Below are 26,403 nucleotides of genomic sequence, written 5' to 3'. Positions count from 1 at the left end.
ACGGGTTACTGGTGAAAGAGCATGGGCGTCGTACATGGGTTTTGCAAGCAATCCCAATAACTCCATGTATGGACAACCCATGGTTTATGTGGAGTTCATTTCTGCCAGTAATGTCGCCGAGTGCAGTAGCGGTGCCGATGAGGCCGAGTTGGCCATAACTGTAACCCCCGACGCCGGCCCATCGGAACCAAGGGGTGGCCAACAAGTGGCCATAACTGTAGCCCCCGACGCCGTCCCAACGGAACCAACAGGTGGCCAACAAGTGTATGACACGGGATATTGGTCTGCGATCGTTGACATGAGCGAACATGTCGAGGGATTGCCGGAGGCGCTAGATGATGACGATGATGGTCATTCTTCTGCGTCTTCGGAATCAGATGATGATGAAGTTGTTCCTCCTGAGAAGGCGGTGGCTGCAGCAATCAACCCAGAGTTTTTACAGGTTATGAGCATCACCAATGAATTTCACTCTATTGCTGGCCTAGACGCGGGGAGTCTGGCCGTTGGACAGATTTTCCCAGATAAGAAATCTGCTAAACAAGCAATACATAGCTATGCAATTGCTATACACAGGCAACATAGAGTGAAGCAGTCTGATAAAAAGGAGTTGAAGCTCATATGCATCCATCGCGAAGCGGGTTGCCGCGGAAGAGTTATTGCTCGCCAGAAGCCTGGGGTATGTCAGCCATGGCATGTCACAAAAATAGAGCAACATGGTTGTGAGCAAACCGGCACTCTTTCAGAGCACCGCAATGTGACTGCAGAATATGTGTCACGGGTGATGCAAACCATTGTGCATCAAAGTCTTAATATTAGTATTAGGGCTTTGCGTGCAACTGCATCTGATCTAATTGGTTTCCCTGTCAGCTATAGCAAGGCTCGTCATGCAAAGGAAAAGATATTTCAGAGGTTGTATGGAACCTATGAGGAGGCGTACTCTTTTGCCCCTAGAATGTTGCATCAGATTTCAGTTGCTAACAGGGGGACTCAAGTTTTCCGGAAAGAACGTCCAAATCCATTGAACCCGGACGAGCAAATCCTGGACCGCTTATTCTGGGCATTCGCCCAGACTATACAAGCATTCAAGCATTGTCGTCCGATTGTATCAATTGATGGTACATTTCTCACTGGAAAGTACAAGGGCACACTCTTAGTGGCGATGGCAGCTGATGCAAACAATCAACTTCTTCCTATTGCCTATGCACTAGTGGAGAGCGAAAACAAACATAGTTGGCTATGGTTCCTGTGTTGCCTGAAGATGGGTGTCATCAAAGATCGGGAAGCGCTACTCTTGGCCTTCGTCGATGATGCGCTCTTGGCCTTTGTCGATGATGCGCTCTTGGCCTTCGTCGATGACGCGCTCTTGGTACTCAGCATGAAGATATCGTCTTCGTACTCACTATCGTCAATCCATAAGAAGGGATGTTTTACTCCACCTCCACCGCGTATGTGTTGGCCTTTCTTCTTCCATCTCTCATTCAACCGCAGAAGTTCTTTCCGAATCTCCTCATATGTCCTTGCAGGCCATCCCTTCCTAGCTAATGCGTGGGCAACCTCATTCAGTAGCGTGTCACTACTGATGAGTTCGTCCCATGAAACTATTCTATTATCTATCTTGAAATTGCTAGCTAAGCGCAGAAGACACTCGGACATACCACTATGAAAACTACGATCGAAAGGATAATGAGATATTTTCAGCACACTCCTTACCCACCTTGGTCTGGAGGGGGTTTTATAGGTGCAGCAGAGCGAGACGAATAACTAATGGCGGGAAAACGAGGAGGGAAAGCGAGGCGGGAAAGCGAGGGCGGGAAAGCGAGGCGGGAACAAAATGGCGGCAAAGCTATACGCGGGATAAAATGGCGGGAAAGCGAGGCGGGAAATAAATGACGGGATAAAATGAACATACACGTAGCTGAAATTAAGATACCCATTGCGGAAACTAAGATACACATTATTGAAAATAAGATACAATTTGCCGAAATTAAGATACATCTTGCAGAAATTAAGATACAACTAAGACAACTTAACATACAATAAAATAAATCTACTGAGTCCAACGTGGATATTTTCCTTTTCCATCACCAGCTTCTTCTGCTGCCTTGGCGGCACGAGCCCTTTCTCTCTTTCTCTCCCTCTCAGCTTCACGGGCCTGTTCCCGCTGTCTGTAAACCTCCTCCAGCCGAAGTTTCTCTTCTTGATTTTTCCTTTTCATCTCATCAAGAAAAGCCCTCTGCTTCACATAGTAATCTTCCCACTCTTTCTTCTGCTCTGCTTTCTCCTCTGCTTCAGCCTTCTCACGACGCTCTTCCAAGTCCAAGCTAGCCCATGCACGACGACCTCTGTCACGAATCTCGGTCACCGCCCAGTCCGGCATTTCCGTGTCAATCCAACGATAGTACATGCAGAGAGGAGGAGGAGACTAAAGGATGGATTAGATTCAAGTATACAATAATATCAAATAACAATAATCTGGATGACTTGAGCATACCGGAGGTCTGACGTACGCAGAAATAGATTCGGGTGGATCAGATTCATAATTGGCGCACATGAAAAACTTCATGCCCAACCAATCTGAAAAATCCGTCACCTCCTTCACCTTGCAGACATCTCCGCACCAACATCGAACTGCTTCCACCCCCGAGGCAAGCTTGCACTCTGCATTTTCCTAGGCCTAATGCTCTGATCCGAACAAGGCAAACTCATACTGGCTATGAAGGTGCAGGTGCTTTGAAGTCTGGCTGATGGTGAAGAGAGTTTCACTCCCTACCTCCTTTTATAGGCTCTGTCGGATGTCTACGCGGGAAAAAACGGCGCGAAAACGAGAAACTTCAGCGGGAAACTTAGGCGGGAAAAAATTGCACAGCTCGTCCGTCGTTATCGCGTGCATGTTGCAGGAACAAATACAGCAGATAGCCTCAGTTAGTGCAATCAGCCTTTAGGCCCTGCTTGGAATGCCGTTCTATTTTTACAAGTGCAATACTTTACAAAGGTGTGTATTATTTTTACAAGTGTACTTCCTCCGTTCCTAAATATAAGTCTTTTTAGATATATTACTAGATGACTACATACAAAGCAAAATGACAGAATCTACATTCTAAAATGAGTCCATATACATCCATATGTAGTCTTCTAGTACAAACTCTTAAAAGACTTATATTTAGGAAATCTCCCTCCGTAAAAAAAAAACTCCCTCCGCTCCTAAATATAAGGCATTTTAGAGATTGTACAATAAACTACATACGGATGTACATAGACATACTTTAGAGATTGGAACGGAGGGACTACATCCAATACCGCATGCAAGTTAGAGCGGGAAAATTTAGCGCCGTTTGCAAACAGCAGCCTCGTAGTCAGCAAAATCAGCGTCGATGTCACACCAGCGCGGAGATTCGGCCGGCCGCCTGGGGTGGTGGCGGCAGGGCCCACCCAGGCTCTGTCCGTTACGGACCGGCGTGGCGGGAACGGGGTGGGCAGCCGGCCGCCTCAGCTGGTGGCGGCAGGCCCCAGCCGCCTCGGGCGGTGGCGGCAGGTCCCACAGCCGCCTCGGGCGGTGGCGGCAGGTGCCACGTGCCGGCTAGCGCGCCTGCCGCCACCAGGGGAGGGGGTCCTTTTCCTTTTTTGCATTCACAGGTGGTCTTTTCTGGCATTTGCGTTCGAGAGGGGGTCCTTTTGGACAAAAATTCCGGCTTGGCCAGCTCTAATGGCCACGAGAAGATCTCTCCCCGTGCTCATCCACGCCTGAAGAGTTGCTGCCAGGCGTGGCTCCGACGGAGAGGCCAAGGGCGGCTAGATCCCAAGTCCCCACGCGGAAGCCGGGCTGGTGAGCGGCCATCGCCGCAGCAAATCGGCGCAGGAGGCGGCGAACTTCGGGCGGCGGCGTCAGTGGCTTATCCGGCTGCCGTGCCTGAGCCAGAGGGGTCGGTGGAGGGGCTGTAGCAGCGACGAGTGCGTCCCCGTCCTCAGGCTCGGCCTTGGCGAGCGCTTCCGCGTACACGGGCTCGGTGCTGACGAGCGCGTCTCCGTCCTCGGGCTCATCCTTGACGGCGAAGTCGAAGACCATGGGCGCCGCAGTGGTGAGAGCACCGGATTCCTCAGTCAGGGGCGGCGGTTCTAGATCGGGAGCCGGAGCGTACCCCGGCGGCATAAAGTGCTCGGAGTCCTCGTTGCTTGGAGTCGGTGAGGGGAGGTTCAGGTAGCCTTCCGGCGCGTCGACGACCTCCGGTTCCGGCGGCGGAGTGACTGCAACAGGAGGGCACGGCATGTACCCCATGAATTGGGCAGAAGAACGCGCCGTCGCGGACAGGCCAAGGCCCATACCCGTGCACCGGGCAGAAGGCGACCCCGACCTCCAAGCTGAAGAACAATCCCGGTGGTGGAGGTGGGGGTGCCAGTGCAGGGTCAAAGTCGGCCTCTTCACCAAGGAACGGCGCCGCCGGCCCATCGAGGTTCCAGTTCATCGGCGGAACTTGGACTTCTGGATTTGGTGGTGCCGCTGGGGCAGTCTGATTGTTTTCTGCAACAGGTGCAGGAGGACCAAATCCACTGCGAGGCGCAGGGGCCCGGCGGCGGTTGCCGTGGTCGCGGCTGTAGCGGTGTTCCCTGTTGAAGAAGCGTCGGTGGCCGCCCAAACCAGAACGGCGACTCCGGCGATGGAAACTGGTACGGCGCTGGAAACCAAAACCACGGGTGTGGCCCCGGTGATGGATACGGGTCTGGCGACGACGAATCCATCTGGGACGGCGAGTCTGCATCTCCAGGAAACGAACAAAAGCAGAGGCAAGCGCAGGCAAGATTGATCTCGCCATCTCCTTACTTTCTCCCTGATTACTCCTAGCGGCAGTGCAATGCGTGCTGATAACGTGTAAGAAATGAAAAGGAATGGAATGAACTGTCTCTTCATTGATCATCATCACAGATATTTATACAGAGATTCCCATCTCTTGGGAATGTCGGTTACAAGGGATAGACGCCTATAAGAGGCGTCGATACGAGAAAAGCTGCCTCTTCGGAAGGAAGAGGCGTCTCTACAAGGGAAAGGCATCCGTACGACGCTTTGGGCACACAATAACTGCCTAAGGCAGTTGTAATCTAATTCTAACAGGATAGAGAAACGGCAAGCGGCTTTGGCGGGGGACGTGTGACGTGCAGCGACACATGCTAATGACTGGTTCGGTTTTTCTTTTGGTTATACGGTTTCCTACCGAACCGAGTAAATCTAATTCGGTTTTCACAAGTAAAAACCGATTTTCACTGTACAAACAATAAAAACTGAAAATTCGGTTTTTTCGGTATCGTTTTCGGTTCGGTATTCGGTTACTTGGTTTTTATGCCCACCCCTGCCATGGACCAGAGCATTGCGTGGCAAAAGGCCGTGCAAGATCTCGTCGGCGACAACCAAGAGATCCGTGAGCAGCTTCGTGAAATCACGAGCTGGTTCCAAGCATCGAGATGATGCGGAACCACGCCCGTGGCCTGATCAAGGTGATGCGAGAGGACAAGAAGCTCCGTGCCTTCCCCCCGGCTACTGCGTCCCACCTTCCTCTGTCCTCCTTTGGGCGTTGAGGGAGGTGCAGCGTACCACCGACCCGACGCAGCGCGCAAGGTGGTGGATGTGCCGCTCATCCAGGATGACGGCACCGCAGCCGGATCCTACCCGTCTTGCCTCGAGGACGGAGAGGGTGACCGATGTTGTCCTCGCGCTGCCGGCCGCCGTCCTCGACCCTGAAGTGCAGATCATTCCGCCAGTCTTCACTGGCGGAAAGAAGAAGAAGAAGCCGGTGGTGCGCCGCTCAGAGCGCCTGAAGAACCTCAAGAACAACTGAAGTGCGCCGTCAGAGGCTGTTACTGGTTAGGTATGCTGCTATATGTCAGCATATAAGTTAGAACTACTTTTGGTATGGATGTAATCTAAATTTCTGGTGCTGGTTGGATGAACTGTTGCTGGTGTTGGCTGTATGAATGACCCCTGTATGAACTGATGCTACAGCTATTTGTTGGTGCTATCTGTGTGATATCTGTTGTTGGATGAACTATTTTTTATCTATTTGCTGCAGGTATGGATGTAAGCTAAGCTAAATTTCTGGTGCTATCTGTTGCTATCTGTTATTTGTTGTTATCTGTTGTTGGATGAACTATTTTTTATCGAAGCAACAATCGGTTTACATTTGTGTCTCAAAAAATGATCCATCACAAAATGGGCACGACTATTTTTTATCGAAGCAACATGGTTGCACCAAGCGGATAGGCCTGTTTTCTATTTGGGCCTGCTTTTTCTTCTCATAGTCCTCATCAGCCCATGACCCAATAACGTTTTTTGTTTGACCATTAACTCTGCACCTCCACTCTGTTTTTTTGAACGAGATGCACCTCCACTCTGTTAACTGAAGAATTGCTGCACACTATGAGTTGCTGCATTTTTTTCATCAATTGCTGCATTTTAAAATAATCCATTACAAACACAGGCAGGTTTTGATTCACATAAATTCAAATTCAGCTAACAAATGAAACTAGATTGACACACTGACTGAAACTCTAACAATTTCTAGCGATTGATGAACATCGAGTAAAAGAAACCCATAGCAATGATACAACAATAAAATGCTCCAGCCATCATATTTGCTTGCTGCTTCAAATCGATCAGTTGCTTTAGTTGCTTGCCCATTTTCTTCAATTCACACCCCAGTTCAGCTTGCCCATAACAATGACCTGATCTGTCCGCCAAATGGGGGGCGTGTTTCACAGCAAGCGGTGCCCCAAAATTGAGCCCTTCGGTTGATCCCTCCAATTTCAACCTCTCAACATACTCATCGAGCCACTCGAAATACCCGCATTTCTGCAGAACCTGAAAAACAGAGGTCGGCAACTCATGAACTCTAGATCCAACACTAGCTCCATCGCCCAAATTTGAGGAAAAAAGAAAAAATTGGGAGAAATAGACCATACGATTGGTGAAGTAGACAGATCTAACCTGCCCCGGCTGTGGCCTGCTCAAGCATTTCACGAAGTCGCGCCCACGGTTGCCATTTTCTTCCCTCATACAAGTCAGACGCTTCAGAGGCTCCATGCGTGGGCAATCGGGGCATCTTGTTAGCGGCACTGGACCATACTTCCTCCATTGGCAAGAGGCCGAGCTCGAGCTATACATCACTCGCCGGCGACGCGCTTCCTCGCCGGAGAAGAGGAAGAAGAAGGTGGGGGAAAGGAGGAAGGGCAAGCAATGGGGGGAGGATGGACTGGCTCGGGTCCGGGCACGCGGATGAGCACGGCCATGCTTATGTGGATAAGTTGTGGGTCCCGCACACATGCGAGTAAGTAGTGGGTCTCATGTTGATGTGGATAACTGGTGAGTCCCGCGTGTCATAACTTAACCCCTTAAGTTTTGCATTTCATGGTTAAACAGAGCCATGTCGCATTGTAGCTATTGTTTCCTTCAAAGATGTCGCACCAGAGCTATTTTGATCAACAACGACGCACTGCTTCCATTCCGCGTCAAATATGTCGCACAGGAGCTATTGACCCCCTGCCTGGGTGTCGGAGTGGCCGACGTCGACGAAGGCGACGAAGGTGGGCTCACCGGCGACGCCGAGGTCGGAGCGGTAGAGGCCGTAGCCGAGGGCGGTGGCAGCGAGGTAGAGCCCCGCGACGGCCGCCGCGTCGGCATAAGCGCGGCGCTGCGCCTGCATGAGGTAGCAGGGCACGGAGATCACGCAGTCGGCAACGGGGGCGTCGAGGTCGTCCTCGCCGAGCTGGCGGAGGTAGGCTAGTAGCATGGCGAGGATGTGGGGCGGGGAGAGCGCGATGCGGCGGCCGAGGTGGTCGACGTGGACGCGGGCGCCGACGTCGACGGGGAAGGGGAGGCACGGGAGGTCGCGGGGGGCAGGGCGGGAGGCGAGGAGGAGGCGGCGGTTGGGGCTGGAGAAGGGGGCGTGGGAGGATGCGGCGCCCGCGGCATGGGCGCCGAGGAGGCGCGCGCTATGGGAGAAGGCAACGGCTGCGGGCGACTCGCGCTTGGACTCGACATTGAGCCGCACGTCGATCCCCCGCTGCCGCGCCGCCGCCGCCGTCAGCGTGTCGTTGCCGACGTCGAGCCCCACCACGCTCATCGCGGCGGTGGCGGCGATGGCGGCTCGCTGGCCGGGAATTGGGGTTCCGAATTCGATCGATGCGGCGAGGGGGTCGGCTCGGGAGGGAATGGGATTTTAGGGTGGGTGGGTGCGGGTGTGGGGGCTGGTGCGCCGGAGGGGTGCGGGCCGCGCGCGCCGGGGTGGGCGAGGAGAGGACGGAAAGCGGATGCAGAGTTTTCGTCCGCTGCCGTAAATTGGTAAACGTACACAGGTGGGGATTACCTATTATGTTAACGGTTAGATCTGATTAGGTGGGCTCGATCATGAGGTGGTACTTTGTCTTGGCTATTCTATGTACGTGTTTTGAAGTGCACTTAGAAAATAATATGTTGGCTTGTTTATTAGTAGTATAGATTTCAGCCCTGAAACTGGGCCAGCCCATTTTATAGACGTGTGGGCGCTGGTTCTCCTAACCGGGCTTAAGGCGCCGATTAGGAGCTCCCGTGTAGCTGTGCACCAAACTAGCCATCGCCTTCAAGATTCTTTCCCTGAGATTAGCAACCACCACGCCAACGTCGCCGAACCATCGAGCATGTGTGAATTGTTACATGGCATGGTTGTTGATGCGGGTGCAGGGGAGTGCACTAACAGCGAACGACGGACAAAGACATGTCACCGGCTGGCCACCACCGTCGATCGACGGATATGAGATTTGATTTTGGGAGCGCGGCGGCTGAATGGGCATACGAGGAGGACGTGTGGCAAGTGTTTGGTGATTAGCACTAGTAGAAAATAGAGCTTTCGTCCTAGCTCTGATTGAGCAATAGTCATGCATCAGTCCCGCTTCTAACCGCCAGGACACGGGTCGGACCTTGGCGGGCACCAGTTCCGGTTTGTCTGGGACCTTTACTCCCGGTTCTAGCCAAGAACCGGGACTAATGGGTCTGGCTCCTACCGCAACCCCTTTAGTTTCGATCTGTGTGTGGAACAAGACTAAAGATCAGCCTTCAGTCCCGGTTCTAGACACCGACCGGGATTAAAAGAATGCATATATATATATATACTCGTCTCTGCTCGCTCACTTCTTTCTTTTTGAGTCGGCTAGCGTGTGAGAGATGTGTGCTACTCTGTTCTCACCTCCTTCCTCGGTGTTGCTGCTCCTAAACCCGTCCGCTCTGCCTTGGATGAGACCACGGAAGAACAAACCTCGTCGTCGATCAACCTCAAGGGCGGCGCCGTCGCTACCCAAGAAGTTAGTTATCGGAGATCAAACCGCACCCCCGCTTCAGAAAACCTAAACCTAGCGGCGGCCTCGCAATCGCCTTCCCCGTCGCCTCGTAGGCTTTCCTTACGTGGTGGACCCGCTCAACACCGCCAAAAAGCGAGGGGATGGTTGAATGCTAGATACGTGTACAGAATTGAGTAGCGAATTGGTACACATGCATAGTCCATCGTGTGCATTGTTAAGGATTAATTATAATCTTAATAATCCATACTTAACAATCGTCTTTGTGGCGTTCTTTGTAAAGGTCGCGTCTGTTCAACGCGTCCCCTCATTTTGTATATATAGCCTTGTGTGTCATCAATAAATAGCGCTTCTCTCTCTCGTTTACTCTAACACGTTATCAGCACGAGTCTTCACCGAGAGCAATCAGGCCACACAACGCAGGGCTTCTCGCCCTTGCCGCTGGACTGCGGTGGCCGCGCCAGCCCGTCCGCACTCCGCCCGTCGGCCGCGCCGAGGCCTTGCCCTCGGCCGCCCGCGTCGAGGCTCTCACCCTCGCCAGCCACGCCCCCGTTCACCTGGCCGCCGCGCCGTGTCCTGCACTCGTCACGACCACCGCGCCGTTGGACGAGGCCACAGCGCCGGCTGCGCCGAGAAGATTTCGGCGGTCGTTCGGCACGGCCCGGAAGCGAGCGGCTATCCATGTCTGCATGGACGGCGGCAGCACCCGCCTGCGCGCACGGGGCCCATAGCCAGCGAGCCTTTCGTGCAGGAGCATCGACCGGAGAACGCGACCCTCCACGGCATGGCACGGTCCCTGATGAGGCATCCTGCGAACGCCGGCGTACTCCAACGCGAGGCGCCGCAAAGTGGCTTCGATCATTCGGACGCCAAGACACATGCGCGAAAGACGGCGGACGGATCTAGGCAACACCATGAATTGCAACTGTTGTGTCGTTCCAATGCAGCGGTGTGGGTTGCAGAAGTATTTTAGACGAGGAACCGGACAGGAGAAATGACCTTATCTCTTTGAATGCTTTACGGTTTTATCCTTCTGATTTTTGTTATTTCTGAAAAAGACGTTGCATCATCTTGCACGTTCAAACGAAGGGCGGTGTAGTTCTTGCTGATGATACTATCACATGACCTTTTTGAAGGAAAGACACAGCCGGTGAACGACAGATTTCATAGCAACTACAGCGTGTGGCTTCATCCATTTTCTTAACTGATGAGAAAAGGCCACATCAAGGCTCATACTACCTGCGGAACTACCATGTGGACATTTTACCACGCTCTTCTCAACCAAAGACATGGTATACTCTATGGAAATGTGACATGTTCAATGTATTTGCTCTTTAGCAAATTCCATAACATGTTTTTCTTTACTGGTACGATGGTATTGTTTTGCAATTGATATTAAATTTTCTCGCACGATAATATAGATTTGCAATTGAGAAAAGATTTTTTTTTCTCGCGAAACAATCTCATTGCGATTGAGAATAATTTTCTCTTGCGAATTATTAATTAATTTTGCTGAATTATCTTGCAACTTGATATAAGATCATCTCATTTTATTTGAGGTCTATACAATTCAAGTTTTTTCACTTGAACATCAAGTTTGCAACATCATTACTATTTGTTACAATAGTAATGTATTTCTATTGAGTATAATGTATTCCGGAATGTATGTATCTCCATGTTCGCTACATGTTGAGATTAATACGCTTATTTGCAATTGGGATTTTATTTTCTTGCAAATAAAAATAAATTCATCTTAATTGAGCCTTTGCCTTGATACAAGCAAGATATGATATGCAAAATTCTGAGTGTTGTTTTTCAAATTGATGTTTTGGGATCACAAGGTAGTGTGTAGATCTACTGCTTTGCAGATTATCACCACTATTGATAATGCCTACATTTTGTCGTTTCGACATTATGATTGTTTTACAAAGTGCTCTCCCACACATTTTACTAAGTCATGACATAAGGCATTACGAGTTAGTCTACTGACTTCATCAGATTATGCTCCCTAGTGCTGCGAGATCTACTCCATTTTGGAGATTATCTTCAAGGTGTCATATTTAGCAATTTGATATTCACATTAATGGTTTCAAGATAGCTTCTTGAAATACCCATTAATTTTGCTAAATTCATTACAACATCAACCACGATGGTATTTAATTTACTATAGGTAAATTAATCATCTCTGATATACCCATAGAGGTAACACATGGCTATAAGGCATCACACGTACTAGTATTTGCTCCTCCGAAGCATTTATTGTTGTTGTTCACTAAAATATTTTTACCCTCATAGTAAATATTATACTTGCACGCTTTCTTGAATATATCATAGGAAACTATGAAAGTATTAGCGTATACATCTGATTACCTTCTATTACATTGGTAAAATACATGGCAATGAAGCCTACGACACTATTTCTAATTATAGTGTCATCCATCCATCAAGATGGATCGCATAATTTATGGCAATGATTAAGTGTCACAATATTTTTACAAGGTCCACATCACATTGTCATTATACTTTCATAGCGACTAACCAATGTGAAATACACAAAGTCTATACGTTCTGGCAGTGACTCTCAAGTCACACACTTCCTCAAGAATGAATTCCAAAACATTAGCAATAATTTCATCACATGTGTTGTATTAAAGGATACACCCAGGTTCACCAAGGATGACCTTGGCCATGATTGTTCCCAAACAAATCATTTATTCATTGATGCCACTTACTCCTAGTAGTAAATTAAATAAATGCATTAGCATTTTCAAGTAACACATGGCTGACATTTCCAAATACACCAAATGCATTATTTGGTGGGAGTATTTATTTTAGGATGATTCATGACATCAGTCTTTATATCCACATGTGGCATTGTTGCCACTATAACTCCATCTTGGGAAAATGTGACATGGCTATTATCTTAATAGCTAATATGTGCATATGCATTTTATAAATCACCAACTTCACTTAGTTATCAAACTAAGTACATAATGGATGAATATTTATTCACCTTGAATATTTCCCTGAAGAGAAACATGTTGCCATGAGCACATTTGGAATGATCACCCAATAATTTTTCAAGGCATCAAGCCTATCGCAACTTACAATTTTGGTAATTATAAAATCAACTTGAAGTTGAGATCTCATGATCTGACATTTTCATATGCAGATCAGGTTGAAAAGCCCTTGATACACTTTACATCTCCTTATGATGGTATTACCATTTTCATGGTAAAGAAACATCTTGTTTCTTAAAATCATCATATTCATCCAACGGGTGCTTCAAATATTTGCTAGCATTGAGATATGACGATGGATAATTATAGTGTCATCCATCCATCAAGATGGATCGCATAATTTATGGCAATGATTAAGTGTCACAATATTTTTACAAGGTCCACATCACATTGTCATTATACTTTCATAGCGACTAACCAATGTGAAATACACAAAGTCTATACGTTCTGGCAGTGACTCTCAAGTCACATACTTCCTCAAGAATGAATTCCAAAACATTAGCAATAATTTCATCACATGTGTTGTATTAAAGGATACACCCAGGTTCACCAAGGATGACCTTGGCCATGATTGTTCCCAAACAAATCATTTATTCATTGATGCCACTTACTCCTAGTAGTAAATTAAATAAATGCATTAGCATTTTCAAGTAACACATGGCTGACATTTCCAAATACACCAAATGCATTATTTGGTGGGAGTATTTATTTTAGGATGATTCATGACATCAGTCTTTATATCCACATGTGGCATTGTTGCCACTATAACTCCATCTTGGGAAAATGTGACATGGCTATTATCTTAATAGCTAATATGTGCATATGCATTTTATAAATCACCAACTTCACTTAGTTATCAAACTAAGTACATAATGGATGAATATTTATTCACCTTGAATATTTCCCTGAAGAGAAACATGTTGCCATGAGCACATTTGGAATGATCACCCAATAATTTTTCAAGGCCTCAAGCCTATCGCAACTTACAATTTTGGTAATTATAAAATCAACTTGAAGTTGAGATCTCATGATCTGACATTTTCATATGCAGATCAGGTTGAAAAGCCCTTGATACACTTTACATCTCCTTATGATGGTATTACCATTTTCATGGTAAAGAAACATCTTGTTTCTTAAAATCATCATATTCATCCAACGGGTGCTTCAAATATTTGCTAGCATTGAGATATGACGATGGATAATTATAGTGTCATCCATCCATCAAGATGGATCGCATAATTTATGGCAATGATTAAGTGTCACAATATTTTTACAAGGTCCACATCACATTGTCATTATACTTTCATAGCGACTAACCAATGTGAAATACACAAAGTCTATACGTTCTGGCAGTGACTCTCAAGTCACACACTTCCTCAAGAATGAATTCCAAAACATTAGCAATAATTTCATCACATGTGTTGTATTAAAGGATACACCCAGGTTCACCAAGGATGACCTTGGCCATGATTGTTCCCAAACAAATCATTTATTCATTGATGCCACTTACTCCTAGTAGTAAATTAAATAAATGCATTAGCATTTTCAAGTAACACATGGCTGACATTTCCAAATACACCAAATGCATTATTTGGTGGGAGTATTTATTTTAGGATGATTCATGACATCAGTCTTTATATCCACATGTGGCATTGTTGCCACTATAACTCCATCTTGGGAAAATGTGACATGGCTATTATCTTAATAGCTAATATGTGCATATGCATTTTATAAATCACCAACTTCACTTAGTTATCAAACTAAGTACATAATGGATGAATATTTATTCACCTTGAATATTTCCCTGAAGAGAAACATGTTGCCATGAGCACATTTGGAATGATCACCCAATAATTTTTCAAGGCCTCAAGCCTATCGCAACTTACAATTTTGGTAATTATAAAATCAACTTGAAGTTGAGATCTCATGATCTGACATTTTCATATGCAGATCAGGTTGAAAAGCCCTTGATACACTTTACATCTCCTTATGATGGTATTACCATTTTCATGGTAAAGAAACATCTTGTTTCTTAAAATCATCATATTCATCCAACGGGTGCTTCAAATATTTGCTAGCATTGAGATATGACGATGGATAATTATAGTGTCATCCATCCATCAAGATGGATCGCATAATTTATGGCAATGATTAAGTGTCACAATATTTTTACAAGGTCCACATCACATTGTCATTATACTTTCATAGCGACTAACCAATGTGAAATACACAAAGTCTATACGTTCTGGCAGTGACTCTCAAGTCACACACTTCCTCAAGAATGAATTCCAAAACATTAGCAATAATTTCATCACATGTGTTGTATTAAAGGATACACCCAGGTTCACCAAGGATGACCTTGGCCATGATTGTTCCCAAACAAATCATTTATTCATTGATGCCACTTACTCCTAGTAGTAAATTAAATAAATGCATTAGCATTTTCAAGTAACACATGGCTGACATTTCCAAATACACCAAATGCATTATTTGGTGGGAGTATTTATTTTAGGATGATTCATGACATCAGTCTTTATATCCACATGTGGCATTGTTGCCACTATAACTCCATCTTGGGAAAATGTGACATGGCTATTATCTTAATAGCTAATATGTGCATATGCATTTTATAAATCACCAACTTCACTTAGTTATCAAACTAAGTACATAATGGATGAATATTTATTCACCTTGAATATTTCCCTGAAGAGAAACATGTTGCCATGAGCACATTTGGAATGATCACCCAATAATTTTTCAAGGCCTCAAGCCTATCGCAACTTACAATTTTGGTAATTATAAAATCAACTTGAAGTTGAGATCTCATGATCTGACATTTTCATATGCAGATCAGGTTGAAAAGCCCTTGATACACTTTACATCTCCTTATGATGGTATTACCATTTTCATGGTAAAGAAACATCTTGTTTCTTAAAATCATCATATTCATCCAACGGGTGCTTCAAATATTTGCTAGCATTGAGATATGACGATGGATAATTATAGTGTCATCCATCCATCAAGATGGATCGCATAATTTATGGCAATGATTAAGTGTCACAATATTTTTACAAGGTCCACATCACATTGTCATTATACTTTCATAGCGACTAACCAATGTGAAATACACAAAGTCTATACGTTCTGGCAGTGACTCTCAAGTCACACACTTCCTCAAGAATGAATTCCAAAACATTAGCAATAATTTCATCACATGTGTTGTATTAAAGGATACACCCAGGTTCACCAAGGATGACCTTGGCCATGATTGTTCCCAAACAAATCATTTATTCATTGATGCCACTTACTCCTAGTAGTAAATTAAATAAATGCATTAGCATTTTCAAGTAACACATGGCTGACATTTCCAAATACACCAAATGCATTATTTGGTGGGAGTATTTATTTTAGGATGATTCATGACATCAGTCTTTATATCCACATGTGGCATTGTTGCCACTATAACTCCATCTTGGGAAAATGTGACTTGGTAATTATAAAATCAACTTGAAGTTGAGATCTCATGATGTGACATTTTCATATGCAGATCAGGTTGAAAAGCCCTTGATACACTTTACATCTCCTTATGATGGCATTACCATTTTCATGGTAAAGAAACATCTTATTTCTTAAAATCATCATATTCACCCAACGGGTGCTTCAAATATTTGCTAGCATTGAGAATACTATCCAAGTTAGTGGTCACAAAATAGAACCATGAGGGATTCAAAGTAAAGTGGAGGCTAAAGACAACCAATGACAGAATTATCTTTTAATTAAGAATTGATCATTTCCAAATGATCACAAAGACAACTCTTAAGTTTGTCAAATGTGTGGTTACATAAATATTGTACATATGATTACCAAACCCTCAAACATATGGTCAAACCACACCATGAGTTTATTAAAAGGCAAATAAGTTCATTGGGGTATTTGAAAATTTGCAAACATACGACCGGAACTATTCTAGTAAATGATGTTCTGAAATCTTCATCAGAAGGAGAACCAAAAATATAGTGCAATAAAAGAATGATCAATTTGTTTGCGCCTATGATATGTTTGCATAATTCATTTTTCAGTAATATGGGAGACCTCATGTAATATCCCGATTATACCCAAAATATTGTTTGCCTATAGTTGTACTACTACATGTAGTATAATGTCCAATATCCTATTTCCTGGACATTATATTTGATAAATTTTGAATGTATGAATCAATTCATACTTAGTTTTGTTGCGTACAAAATAATTTTCTAAATCTTACAAAATATTTGGTTATAAGCCTTACAATCTTGGTTTGGGGTTGATTAGAAAATTATGGACAATTCTATTGGTCAAACTTAACAAGTTGCAAAATTTCCCAAATCATAAGATTTTATGTGCATCACATGTGTGATAGGGGAAATTAATTTAAGGCACTCTCACCTTACAATTCTAAATGAGTCACTCATTCTTCCTTGAACACATTCAGAAGATATATGGATTACTCAACCATTATGTGGTATTATACAGATACTTCATGGTACTCATGGAAACATTTATAAAATGATTTCCAGTGTGTCTCTTGTCACACAAACCATGAATGATATAACTAAATTAATTGCTCAAATTCTCAAAGTAAGAGCAAGTTATCCTAAACAAGGGATAAATCCATTCGAATGGACAGCTTCGTTGAACTCATTTCACAAGCAATGTCTGATTATACATAATACATTATGTAATACACATAATGGTTTAGTTCAATATCTTATGAAATATAATGAAATTAATTATATGACCAAACTTATAGAATCGTAATTTACTAGCCTCATGCTAGATAAATACGGCATTACACACCATAAGTATGATATAAATCATACCAACTGCATAGCATACTACTTTCTCCTTGTAGTAATTACGTGGAAATCAACAAAGTATTTCCTATCTATGATAATTCGGTTACATACCAATATCACCACTCCAGCATACATCAATGGGCTCTCAAAAAAAAATAGGGATCTATGTGAGGAATAAAGATTTATCCGTCAATCAAAATTATTCATAGCTCGTATGCTGATTGCATCAGCAATAAGGACATTTCTGGCATTAGGGAGAGATTAGTACCACATAGCTCGTATGCTGATTCACATTCAATCCTTATATCCACGTACTCAAAGAATCTGAACAAGAAGTTTAGAATCACATATTTGCAACACATTGCAAATCTGCCACATATATTTACTGATGACAAAGGTGTTACTCAATTATATTACTGCAGTAAAGTGTCAGAAAGAGTGGAGGTACCTCATAAACCACTCTTCTCCCGAAATGAGAGCAAGAGGGAGAGAAATCTGACCACACGAGATATAATCTCGCATATGCTTCCGCGGAAATAGAGGAAATCAAATCCTTAACCAGTAAATGTAATTCAACATCAAGTTGAAAGACACCTCGCTGGATGCTCATCATCCAAAGCCCGGCATAGATGTGCACAAATGTTTTGGTGTCGGGACATCGAAACACCTTGACTCCATTGTTGTAGGGAATCACAAGGAGTTAAAAGGAATAAATACATTTCCATAAATTTCATTGATTTCTCCACAATCATATAACATAAGTCTACATTTGTCGACATATATTTCTTCTCCAAATTGCTAAAACCTTTTGGGCCCTGAACCAAAATCCATGGTAGAGTGCCTCTTGTACTCATATTGGTTCACATAAAAGGAAGCAAGTAATGAAGAATAGCACTCGCTCATCAAAGAGTGGTATTTACCACAGTAATACCTACTCCTCATAAGTATCTTTCATATGGAATACTAAAAACTTCTCATTCATAGACAAAGTCAATGAGGTGGTGAGAAAGCGAGGCTTGTAGCAAAAGGGTTCACGCAGAGACCCTACATCGATTATGATGTAACATACCTTCTTGGTATGAGTGGAATTATGTTTCGATAATAAATACCATTGGCAGTACAAATAATATTATCCATGCGTTTAATGGATGCAGTGACTACATACTCATATGAGTCACTCATTTCGGAAATCTATATTAAAGTCCCTGGAGGGCTTCATTTCCGAATCCAAAAACAAATCGCAACATGTATTGTGTAAAAACTTCATAAGTCACTCTATGACTAGAAATAGTCAGAAATCATATGGTACTACCGACTAAATGATTTTCTTCTTCCCAAGGATTACTCAAAGAATGATGATTGTTTATGTGTTAACAAAGGAATCCCAAATTTGAATTCCTTATATCACATGAGTGTATATCGATGATTTCATCATCAATGTCTCCACGAGACCTAAACATACATAAAATCATCTCAAGACGGAAAATTTGGATTCAACCAAATTTAGCTTAAGTTTACAACTTGAGCATTCTCTCAACAATACATATCAGTCTACATATATCCAAAACATATACGAGAAGTTCAATTTGATATATCATATCAACAAAAGACATGTATGGTCATACTACCTTTGATAAGGTACAAATCCATCCATACCTAGGGGTGATAATGAAGTGATACTGGGACCTGAAGTTCTATATCTCACTAATGTCAAAGCACTCGTATACTTGCAAACTACGTCAGGCCTGACACTATATTTGCTATCTTTATTCGGAGTGCAACCCCCAACAAAAGGTATATGGTTGATATAAGTAATATCATCTTATATCTGAAGATTACAGTAAATCTTGGATATTTCCATGAGGAAATAGAAGATATGACCATGATATGATGTAATGATATTGGCTTTTTATTTGATCCAAACGACGCCATATCAAATGACTGAATTTGCTGGAATAGCCTTCACATGGAAATCATATAAATGGATTTTAATGGTTATTTCCACTTATCATTCTCACATAATTGCTTTATCCTAAAGCATTGCAAAAATATGTATGGCTTGGCAGAATGATTAACCACACTCAAAATCGTGTGGTTGAGATTCATCAGAATCGCATAACTTGATTTATCAAGATACTTCCACTTGTGTTACTCAATACCTACAGGTTATATGAAGAGCAATATCATAAATCAAATTGCTTAGAAATTACTTATCCTCATGGATTATAGAAAGTTGAGGAAATAATTTGCAAACAAAATATTGTGATAATCCAACAGATTATACAAAATCTCATGTTCATGTCAATGTCATTGGTATGAAACATCCTCCATATTTGCAAAGTTCAGGGGGAGTAATCTCCCAGACTATAACCTATTAACAATCATCAGATTGCATATATTGTACTCTTTTTCCCTTGACGAGTTTTTCCATAATGGTTTCTCATAAAAGGTTTTTAACGAGATAATATAAACACAAGTATCTATATATGCCATATCATTTTCTCCTTATATTTTTCCCACTGGGTTTTAAAGGAGTTTTCAATGGCATGTACGATTGCACTCTTTTCCCTTATGAGTTTTCTCTCAAGTTTCTCATAATGGTTTTTAGTGAGGCAATATCTTCTCAAAGATCATATGTCATACTTTCTATTTTCCCTATCGGGGTTTTTAAAGGAAGTACTCAAGACATATTAATTGTTCCCTAAACTTATCAATGAGTTTTCTCCTTCTTCAAAGGTTTTCTCATATGAGTTATCAAGAGACAATAATCATTATATGTTGCATCATTTTCTTCTTATTTTTCCCATTGGGTTTAAAGGAGTTTCAACAACGTATCTACATTATTTTCCTCATATTTTTCCCACAGGGTTTTTGGAGGAGTATTTCTCAATATAAAGATGATGAACAATCTCAAGGCAAACATACTAAAGGAGTCTTTATCAAGATGGTGCATATAACTGAAGATAAGCATAGATTAGGGGGAGTGTTAAGGATTAATTATAATCCTAATAATCCATACTTAACAACCGCCTTTGTGGCGTCCTTTGTAAAGGTCGCGTCTGTTCAACGTGTCCCCTCATTTTGTATATATAGCCTTGTGTGTCATCAATAAATAGATTCATTGTTCATTCCAATCGCTTCTCTCTCGTTTACTCTAACATGCATAACGGCCATCATGGCGTGTGCCATATTTGATAGCAGAGCCCTAATAATAATCAACAAGTGTCTCCATGTTTCTAACTAATTGGTACATATGCATTTGTGGGCAGTACTGTATACTTGGAGCATGCATTGTTTCCATAACCTGGTACTAGCATGCTTTGTTTCCATCCTGGGAGCAAGCATTGTTTGATGCATCTTTTTTTGTGTGTGTGTGTGTGTGATTATCGTGGTCTGATGGATTGATGGTGTCATGCAGTCATTCTTGTCAACTTTCCATGCACTCATGTGGTATTTTTTTTCAATTTTATGATGGATTGAAAGCCATGGTTTGATTGAACATGGATGTTCAAATTTGTGATACTACTAAATGTAATTATAGTATTATTGTCTGAACTTATATTTATTTAGTGATAATGCTTCGTAGGGAGGGAGGAGACTGGTGCCGATGGAGATGTGACCGCTGGACGGATTAACGCGCGCGCGGGGGGGGGGGGGGGGGGGGAGGGCAGGGGGATCATTGGGGGGGACGGGGGGGGGGGGGACGAGGGGGTCATTGGGTGGGGTGGGGGGGATCATTGGGGGGGGGACACGGGGGGGGGGGGGGCAATGATCGCATCGTGCCAGTAATCGATCAGGTATAACGCTGCTATTTTACCGTTCGTAACCGGCTACAGCCTGCTTTGCCCCCCCCCCATCCCATCCACTTAGGCCTTTGTATAACCGCACTTATTTTCTTCGTACTCAGCCCATCTACCCATGACCTCGAGCCTGCAGGGAACGACCGAACGAGGGACAGGCCTCCAGGCTCCACACGAGTCCAGGCCTCAGGCTCCACCGCTCTAGCCTCCAGGGAACGAGGGATCAGGCGATCAGCGACGGAGGTCACAGAGCAGACGACGGCTGCCGTTGCCGTACACAGGTAACGTAAAAATCGGATCTCTAATCTCTGTGCAAACATGGCAGCATGGAGTTCCTTCTTCGTCTAATCGTCTTGACTCTTGAAGCAGGAGCGTCCCTTCTCCAGATTAGTACATGTGTGAACCACTAGTAGCACATTTCCTTCTGTCTTGACTCTTGAAGCAGGCCATCTGTGGTCTGTCGTTCGCCGATCACAATCAGATCTCTCCTGTCTTCAACTCTCAAGACTCCAACGCTCCGACGCTGGCACACAGTGGAGAAGGGACATTGCAAACCTACGAGTCTGCGACAGCAAACGCCGACACGCAGACGCAGTTGCGGACTTGCGGTTGCGGCGGACGGACAAACGAGTACACAACATAAGGATGAGCGGTTGCGGCAATAACACAAAGGAAAAAAGGTAAATTATTTTCACATGAGATTAGTTTAGTACATGTCAATTAAAATTGTACAAGTACAATTATAAAAACTATAGGCATTAATCATGATTCATAATACTGTTATTTATTTACCTGTACTTGTGTAGACAAGAAGAGGAAGAGAGAATCGATTCATAAATTTTTCAAACCTGTTGGTTCAAGCTCTCAGCCTAGTGAAGAGGACCAGCCTAATCAGGATGAAGGTGATGCTCAAAGTGATCACGATGTTCCCGTGTCAGAAGCTACCGAACAAGCTACAATTATAACCACAAGTTATGACCGAAAGCCTGAGAGACGTCTTTAAATTTGGCAACTCCCTCCTGATGAGAATGATGCTTCTAGGCATTTTTATATATCCAAGGGAGCTTATCAACCAATCTTACAACCACATGAGTATGAATTTAATGGAACACGGGCTGGCCGTCGTCGATTTCAAAGGGATTGGAGCCACATGAGTATGAATTTAATGGGACAGGGGCTGGCCGTCGTCGATTTCAAAGGGATTGGTTCACAAACCATTTTGGTTGGAATATTCTACTCTAACAAATCATGCTTATTGCTTGCCTTTTTTCTATTTTCGAATAAGCCAATTGAAAAATGTGGTTCAGACACTTTCACGATCAAAGGGTTTGATAAATCGAAAAAGGCTAACAATGGAAAAGAATGTGCTTTCCTCACACATATGGGTAGTAATCCCAACTCAGCTCACAATTTTGCAGTTCCATGTTATGAAAACCTGAAAAATAAAATAAATCGTGTTGATGAGGTTATTAGAGAGCAAACTAAGAAGATGGTTCCTGATGCAAGACCAAGGCTAAAGACTTCCATTGATGCCATGAGGTAAGCAAGAATGATTTAAGTCGAAACATTTATAATTTTTGAATACTCGATGACTAATAATTAGTCTTTGTTGATTGCATCAGGTGGTTAATGTTCCAAGCATGTCCCTTTAGAGGAAATGATGAATGAGAATTCCAAGAACCAAGGTAATTTCAAGGAAATGATTAAGCTTTTGGCTTCTTATAATAAGGATGTACATGAAGTTGTACATAATGCCCCAAAAAACGTAAAGTACACCTCACCAACCATTCAAAAGGAAATTGCTAGCATATTTTTCTGAAAAAGCGAAGACCTCAATTAAAGAGGAACTTGGTAATAGCAAATTTTCTATCATGGTTGATGAATGTAGAGATGAGTCTAAAAAAGAGCAGATGGCAGTAGTTCTTCGATTTGCAAACATAGAAGGGGTGATAAGAGAGCGTTTTCTTGATCTTATTCATGTTAGAGACACTGGTGCTTTGACTCTCAAGAACACAATTATTGCCGTCCTAGTTGATAATGGGTTGAATGTGAAAGATATTAGAGGTCAAGGATATGATGGGGCTAGCAATATGAAGGGAGAGTGGAATGGGCTAAAAGCTCTAATTCTGAAAGAGTGCCCATATGCATACTATATTCATTGTCCAGCACATCAACTCCAATTAGCTCTTGTTGCTGCTTCAAGGGAGGTGCACGAGGTCCATAATTTTTTTCAACATGATAATTTTATAGTAAATACAGTTGGTGCATCGCCCAAACGCAATGATGAGCTGCTAGAACATGTCACATATAACCCATCTTATAGCTAACATGTACAATAGTTGATTAGAAGAGTGTACTACTTATTTATTATATGACCCATCTTTCATTCTCACAAAGTGTCTCTATTGTACTTGCTCCAATAAGCATTGCATGCAAAGAGGGACCACCAACATGTGGAGGAAAGGGACAGCTGCATGCGGCAGGGAATCAAACTTTACATGTGCGGAGGGACCACCGAGAGAAAAGCAGCCGCATGGAGAAACGAAAGTGACAACATGCAAAAAAGATACTACCTCCGTTCAAGTGTATAGGACATGCGCGTAGTTTTAGGTTGTCAATTTAACTAGATACGGGTTTCCATCTAGGTAAAAGTGTTAGAGTAAAACGTGATTGAATGAAAGTGAATGGACGATTAGTCCTGATTTCTATTGATTCTCAAATATATATACATTGGAAGAGGTGGGAAGAAGAGGTGCCTGTTTAGAGGCATCCCTCCAGAACAGGTGCATGTTGTCAATAGAGAGAGAGAAAGACATGACTGTTTGGGGTTGGACGTCCTTTGCTAATTAATTTCTAACAAAAAACACAAAAGTATAGCTTTTCATGATTTTTATTTTCACCTTAGTTTCTTTTTGTCAAAAAAAAAACAAAATTGACAAACACTACATGAAAAAGTACATGTGAGAGACTATGAGACTTCTTAAAAACATTGATCGTTTCCTTGTACAAATAAATTAAGTAGTTTGCTAAACTCTAATGCCGATTATATAGAAACTTCAAACTAAGTTGACGTGGAAAAAGACAATGCATCTAGAAACCAAACAAACTAAGAAGTGAACTCTAGCAAATATAAGCAATAGGAAACATGTGCATCCTCTTAACCTTCAGGCAAGAATATACATGATGTGGATGTCAGCTTAGTAACCTGGCTCTTGAGAATTGTAGAAATATTTCCAAAGGATGATTTCTTAGTGAAAGCAAACAATAAGAATGTGAACAAATCTTTTTTTTTTGAAAGCACACGCTAGCTAATTTGTACACTTGTACTCTGCACAATGTGTTGAGTGCTAACTTTTGGTTTAAAAAAAGGTTTGCTTGATAATTTCTAAACTCCATGGCGAGCGCACCCTGCATCGATGCTATGGACGTCGTATGCATGTTGCTGCTCGCCAAAAAAGGCGGCATGCCGTCGACACTGGTGTGGAGAGGAGTCTTCCGAGCGGCGGCACGCGGCAGATTATGGAGCGGCAACGAATTGCTAGGTGTTGGTGCGAGATTTTTCTAGAGAGCCTACGAGCATGGAACGGGACATGTGGAAAGAATTAAGAGAAGGAAGGGCCAACGTTATGGTGTACGTGGCATCTCGAACTATCAATATTTGATCAAAACAGTGAACGACACAATCAATCGCTGGCCCAGTAAAAAATACCACCACAGAAACAACTTCACCACACGAAGCCCCCCAGAAAACCAGGAAGCTGCATCTGAAAATCAAGAAGCTCCATCATCAACTGCCAGTCAACGGCAAACGTGGCAACATGCATGCCTCATTCAACAGCCAAAAGATTCACGTGAACCGGAGCAAGGCATGCATTCCCAGCAACACGTCAAGACATGCAGCAACCGAGCAAGACATGCAGCAGAGAAAACGTCAACGTCACGGCCTACAGTAAATGCGGTGCACAACCAAACAAATAACACATGCATGCATGCTCCTTGCATACCCAAACAAAAGGACACTCTAACCGAGCAAGACATGCATGCGCGTGCATTAACACCCGCTTTAGTATATAAGTAAGTATTTACTCCGTTCCTAAATATAAGTCTTTTAAGCGATTTCAGTAAGAGTCTACATACGGAACAAAATGATTGAATCTATATTTTAAATTATGTCTATATATATACATCTGTACGTAGTCCAGTAGTGAAATATCTAGAAAGACTTATATTTAGAAACGGAGGGAGTATATGTTTAAACTTCATTACTGTTCGTTGTTGTTGATGCTGAAGTGAACAGTCAACCCTGGAAAAATAGAAAAAATAATTGTATTGTTACTATCCAATGATGTTGACATGCCGTGAAAATGAATAGTGCATGGTAAAAGAAATTAAAGACCCCATTACACGTGTCATTTTTACAAAAGCAGTAATTTTTTCTAAAAAACAGAAAAATCGAATTCAGAAAAACCTCTGCTACCGAGAAAAATGTTTATGAGTGTTGCTTAGAAGAAACTCGGCAAATATATTACACCTGGCATTTCAATTAAGAAAATGTAAAAATGAAAATATTTTTCAAGTTGCTGTTAGTCAAAACCCGGCAAACGAAGACCGCCATCACGGCTCCGTCCATTGCTGCTAGACATTGCCCATATGTCAGTATTCGTTGAATTGTTTTATCAGTAACTTGGCGAGCTATTTTCGTCGCTAGTTTTTTTTGTTAGCCGAGTCTGTTTTCGTCAGAACTCGACAAACAACACCGCTCTGTCGAGTTACGAATTACCGTCAAGTTCAGATACGGATCAAACTCAATAGATAGAATGTAGTGCCCGATAAAATTCACTCGGCAAAGAATAGGAACTCAGGACAAAACGCGATTCCAGTACTGCACGAGCATGTTTAATTACTACTCCATTCGTTCCTAAATATAAGACCTTTTAAAAAATTTACTATGGACTACAGACGAAGCAAAATGAGTGAATCTACAATTTAAAATATATTTATATACGTCCGTATGTAGCTTATAATAAAAATCTTCAAAAGGTCCTATATTTGAAAATGGAAGGAATAGTTATTATTATTAGGTATAGATAAAGATTGTGTATGGCGAATCAGACTGCACGTCTCCCATGGCACACTAAGAACAAGTACAATAAGACGACATAATCAGACTATGAGGATTAGAATATTATATCCTTGCTTAGTTAGATGAGAGAGAGGAGGAGAGAGAAGAGAACCGGGCTCTTGGTGAGTACTCCCTCCGTCCGATGAAAAGTGTACATATAGATATTTTAAGACAAATTATGAAGTGAAGTAAAAAATGCATTGGAAATGTGCAAGTCACTATCTCTCTCCTCTTTAATTATCCAACCCTCAATGAGCTAAGTGCATGTAAAAATTAAAAAGATTATATGTAAAATGTTATTGATCTTGATTACC

The sequence above is a fragment of the Hordeum vulgare genome, chromosome 2H (assembly GCF_904849725.1).
Source record: "Hordeum vulgare subsp. vulgare chromosome 2H, MorexV3_pseudomolecules_assembly, whole genome shotgun sequence".
NCBI lineage: Eukaryota > Viridiplantae > Streptophyta > Magnoliopsida > Poales > Poaceae > Hordeum > Hordeum vulgare.
This window is presented reverse-complemented; position numbering follows the sequence as displayed.